Source organism: Nuphar pumila, chromosome 5, assembly GCF_984573655.1.
Source record: "Nuphar pumila chromosome 5, dmNupPumi1.hap1.1, whole genome shotgun sequence".
Classification (NCBI taxonomy): domain Eukaryota; kingdom Viridiplantae; phylum Streptophyta; class Magnoliopsida; order Nymphaeales; family Nymphaeaceae; genus Nuphar; species Nuphar pumila.
In genome coordinates, this window is record NC_143253.1 from 117,077,741 (window position 1) to 117,083,902 (window position 6,162).

Genomic DNA, 6,162 nt, shown 5'->3' on the forward strand with positions numbered 1-6,162 from the left:
ATGATCGTACCTTTCTGAAAGTATGACTACGATGAAAGGAGAACATTCAATATATTGTAATTTATTTAGTTCATACATGACATGCATTACTCTTTGAGCATTTGACCTGTGAAAGCGAACATCATTATTTTTATTTATTTCAACAGAGTGCTCATTACACACTTCAAGGTGCTCAACGACCTCTCATACTACTTATCGTAATGTATATACCGTACCTGTCTAAAGGTCCGACCACGATAGTAAGTCATGAGTTTTTCGAACGATAACCCCACATAATGTTTCGTATAACCAAAAAGCAGTAATATACTTGGCATGCTTAAACACTACGAAACAGAAAATCTCAAAGAAGTCTTGGGATCGTCGTTGATCCAATCATTTCTTCTGAGTAATCGACTCGGAGTACAATTAGTTGCATCTAGCAACACATAAATGGAACACAAGCTTTATAAGCAAGATTTTGTTCTCCAAAAGTCATCCTTGCACACGAAAGCACCTCCTCTCGAGCTTTTAACACTTGTACACAATTTTTCACCTTTCTAAAAGACGTGAAATATGGTACGCGCACCTGGACACCCTACGAGGCTTGCCTGAGGGCGACAACAAGAATAAAATGTGACAACAAATCTAAGTATATGTAATATGACGACAAAAAGAAGCAAGTAAAGAAGATTACTGACAGAAAACTAACTGCAGAACTAATACTATGCATACAAGACATGGCGGCTACAGGAAACACATATATTCAGATAAATAAAGTCAAGTAAAGAGCAAGCTATCACAAGTCACATTCATCCATATTTACGCATGCATGAAAATATATCAATTGATCTTATCCCAAGATTCAACTATTTTATTTAATTCATCCAAAGTCCTCATGCAACTTTTCCTTACCTCAAGAGGTTGCATCGTTGTGTGCACCTACGTGTGTAGGTGATGTAGGGCTCAGGTCGTGGGGCACGAGCGAGATTGGTCGTGCAAATAGCAAAAGTATGAATACTTAGAAAGTTATAGTCGAAAAAAAGAACTGAAAGGGTAGTGGTAGGGCCTGCCCTCTTGGCGGAGAGCATAAGCGGCAGGGGCCAAGGCTCATGTTTGACGGACAATATCGAACGATAGGGGCCCAAGGCTCCTGCCTGTCGAACAATATCAAAGGACAGGGGCCCAAGGCCCCTGTCTGACAAAACATCACATGGCAGGGGCTGAGGCCCCTGCCTGACAAACCTCAAATGGCAGGGGATAAGGCCCCTACCTGACGAAACTAAATGAACGGAAAGGGCCAATGCCCTTACCTAACAATAAATCACATGGCACGAGTTGAGGCCCCTGCCTGACAGAACTGAACGAACTGCAAGGGCCAAGGGCTTTGTCTGACAGACTTCAAATGGCAGGGACCTCAACCCCTGCCTCACAATACATCACATGGCAGGGGTCGAGGCCCCTATCTGACAAAATGGTGAACAGCAGAGGCCGAGGTTCCTGCCTGACAGAGTTGAACGAACGATAGGGGTCAAGGGCTCTGTCTGACAGACTTTAAATGGCAGGGACCTCATCCCCTGCCTGACAATATAGCGAATGGCAGGGCCTGAGGCCCCTGCCTGACAAAAACAGTGAAGAAGAGGGAGGGAGAGCATGGTAGGGGGTCGTCGGCCTCCTGTCAGCCTTTCGACAAAGTAGAGAAAAAGAGGGGGAAGGCACGACAAGGGTTGTCAGACTCCTGCTAGCCCTCTGGCAAAACCAAAAAGAGGAGGAAGGTGCGGCAGGGGGTCGTCAGTCCCTTGTTGACCTTCCAGTAGGCACAGAGGGAGCGAGAGGGCACGACAGGGATCGTCGGACTCCTGTCGGCCCTTCGACAATCGAGGAAATCAAAGAAGGAGGGGAAAAAAGAAGACAGGGGGAGAAGGAGAAGGGGAAGGCACGACAGGGGGCCGCCATCCTCCTGACGGCCTTTCAGCAAACACAGAGGAGAGAGGGGAGGTGCGATAGGGGCCGCCGACCTCCTATTGGCCTCTCGTTGAACACAGAAGAAAGGGGGAGAGCACAGGGAGGGAAGAGTAAACAGAGGGAGAAAGAGGGGGCTTACCTGCGGTGGTCGGGGTACGCCATACGGGAGGGGGCGATGATTGGGGCTTCCTTCAATGAATCAAAGAGGGTGAGGGAGAGAGAGCACGATCAAGAGGGAGAAGGAGCGTAGGGGTGAGGGCCTCCTCTCACCCTTGCATTATTTTAAGGGTGCGGGAGGGAAACCCCAAAGGGGTTTCCCTTTTCAGCAGAGAGCGGAAGGGGGGAAAGCTGCGTGGGGGAGAAGGTTTTAAAATAAAACCCTCTCCCATGCGTCGGGTGTTATAACCCTAATGGGTTATCGGATCCGGGCTGGGTCCGGATTCGATCCGGGTCTAAAAAGATTTTTTTGTGGGTTTTACATCCTATTCCTCTTAAAAGAATTTCGTTCACAAAATTTATGGAATGGCGCTCCGTAGAGGTCGTAGTCTGAGTTAATCGGTATTGACGAAGATGCATAACCTGTGTGTATGATCCCAATATGTATGCTTTTAAAGTGACCAGGACAACTCATAATGAGTTCTTGAGAAAGGTTTCAGTTGAATAAAATATATGCATGATTTCCTTAATAAAATTTTGTTTCTTGAATGGGGTCTTTGTATTTTATCATAATCAGGTTATCGTTTGTTGTCCTTGCTATTTCTAACAAACTCTTTGTCTAGAATAACCTTAACTTATTCTCATTTTTCAAGGCCTTGTGCGGCCAGCTGTCATGACTTCGCTTAAGGTGTCATTCTCAAAATGACTCCATCTTTTCTCAAAAGACCCAAGCATAACCTCATATCAAGATCTACGATCAATAAGGACTGATTCTCTAATCGTGTTACAACAAAATGTGAAATCTATAAATTCTTAACTAGCTATCTCAATCAACCTTAGAAGATCATCAAACCTCACCATAACTTTTTACGTAATTAAAATTTACAAGATCCACGTCTGATCACCTGGTTTGACAATTATATGACCTAACACGGAATTTCTGCCCTAGATGGTTTACCTGGTCTTGGACAATACACTTCCTCACAAGAATTTACCGTCTTTGCGGTTACCCGCTCTTGGATAGTGTACTTCCTCACAGAGATTTACCGCTCTAGCCGGATTACCTGATCTTGATCATGCATACCCTCACAAAGAATCCTATGGGGACAGGTCCTCAACAAGTACCATATTCAGTGATACATGCATCAATACAATTGACCTCTCTCGAGGTCTATAGCCCTCAATATAATCACGTGCATGTATACCATCAATATGCATCACATCACTTTATATGGTCCTCAAATCCTAAAAATCATACATTTCACCAATAAGGTTTCATGAACCATAGTTCACTATTGAACTTAAACATTTATCGCATGCATTCAATATTTCATATCACGTGGCATTAAAATCACATCACACAAAAGCATAATATCTTACGCATTATATCATTTCCACAAGGAATATTGCATGTCAAAAATTAAACATCAAAGCAAGCGTAACCAAAGTATGAGTTCTATGCATACGTGAGCATACATATTTCATAATATGAAGCAACTAAACCTCAGCATATGCAACTTCTATGTAGTTTGAGTTATACATGAGGATTCAAGTTTATATATCTCTAAGACATTCAGATCATTGCATCATCTTTATATGCATTCACAATTCTTACATCAAATCACATTCGATTATATTCAGCGTGAGAACATATGCACATACCTCCTAAGTAATTTAGTTAGACATTCATGATACTCATCAATCATTTTATACAGGTATGATATACTTATTCATACAATCATAATGTGATCATTTGCAATGAAACTATATAGGTGTAATATATCATTCACCTAATAAGTCAAAACTAATCATTTGTAGGCGTGAGGTGTCATTCACCTAAATACTAATATAAGTGTCACAATCATAAGAAACTCGAAGGCACAAAATTCATACATGATTTCATTGATAAACTTTTGCTTGACAAAATCCATACTGAAAAATAAAAAGTCTTAACCCAAGACTCTCAGAGTGCCTATTCGCTAATTTTCAACCTAATCTGTCATGGTGAAATAGACATGGTCTGCCACTTTTCGTTGTGGCTACCATTTGGTCAAGCAGATGCACAAAACAAGGATATTACTTTTAGTTTAAGCATGCAAATCAAACATAAAAAACTTACAGCGCAATGAGATGCTCGATGGTCAAGATTCACCTCATTCTTAATTGCTTTGATACCAAGTTGTAATGCCCTAAAATTTTAACTTATAAATTTTGAAAACATTTTAAATTTTAGGATTTGGTTTTTAAAGACTTCAACAGAAGTAATTTCTTTTTAGAAAAAAAAACAACTTGACAATTTTGAGCACGTTAGCTTACAAATCAACCTTATCCACAAAGAATAGCAATGACGGCAGCAGAAAGAGGGTGATTTCAAGCCATGTTGCATCGCGTCATCGTTCGTCAGTAAAGTCCTACTTGCCACCTGCCCATGAAATGAGTCAGTTTCATAATAAACTGGTAAGTGCACAAATAGACAATGTGGAATAAATAAAGTAGGACATTACAAGATAAGTTGTTTATTTCATTAAAAGCAGTAGTAGCATTTGCAATTGCGAGAAATTAAATCTGAGCAACATATGCAAAGAACATCTAAATTGAAGGAAAGAGACGACACAGGATGTGAGCAACATTATGTGCAATTAACTAGCATGGTTAGTTGATTAATACAAGTAAAGAACTACATAAGTAGTTTAACTAACAAGTGTAATGTCACAACAAACATGAACAATTCAACTAGCAATGAGAACGGGTTAATTTATGTTTCGATATTAGCCGGCTTTGCAGGTACGCATAAGGCACGAATCATAAAAATAACTGAGTCTAGTTCGAGGGTCTATTATATCATATATTTTCAATACCCCGAATAACTAGTTGAGTCCACTCCTAAGGGGATGGTCGGTGACCGAGAGAAAATTCCTCAAAGGCACTTGTTCTAATGGATGCATCCAACTTCTGCAGAAGTACCTCAAAGCTATATTTTGTAGCCCATATCTCCTAACTTCAATGACTGAGAAAGTTGAGTCTTTTACCCGTAACTGTCATTAATGGCCTGTTTATCGAAGTTTTTATATCTTCTCATTCTTTTTTTTGACGGAAGTCAGCGATTCAAATGGGTACGTCAGGTGTTAGTTAACTGAAGACCCATTCTACATGCTCTCATCTTTCAACCAACTTGAGCATATTGTCTGTGAAGGCGAATCATCACCATTTATGCAACATTGTATTATTTTCATGCACCGAGGTTGCCACAACCTCATCATTCCAAGCATCGTAACACCAATGTGACGTACTTGTTTAAAAGTATGATCGTACCTTTCTAAAAGTATGACTACGATGAAAGGAGAATATTCAATATGTTGTAATTCATTTAGTTCATACATGACATGCATTACTCTTTGAGCATTTGGCCTGTGAAGGCAAACATCATTATTTTTATTTATTTCAACAGAGTGCTCATTACATACTTCAAGGTGCTCAACGACCTCTCATACTACTTATCGTAATGTATATATTGTATCTGTCTAAAGGTTCAGCCATGATAGTAAGTCATGAGTTTCTCGAACGATAACCCCACACAGTGTTTCGTATGACCAAAAAGCAGTAATATACTTGGCATGCTCAAACACTACGAAACAGAAAATCTCAAAGAATTCTTGGAATCGTCGTGGATCCAATCATTTCTTCTAAGTAACCGACTCAGGGTACAATTAGTTGCATCTAGCAACACATAAATGGAACACAAGCTTTATAAGCAGGATTTTGTTCTCCAAAAGTCAGCCTTGCACAAGGAAGCACCTCCTCTCGAGCTTTTAACACTTGTACACAATTTTGCACCTTTCTAAAAGACATGAAATATGGTACGCGCACCTGCACACCCTATGAGGCTTGCCTGATGGCGACAACAAGAACAAAATGTGACAACAAATCTAAGCATATGCAATATGACGACAACAAGAAGCAAGTAAAGAAGATTACTAGCAGAAAACTAACTGCAGAACTAATACTATGCATACAAGATGTAGCGGCTACAGAAAACACATAATTTTAGATAAATAAAGTCAAGTA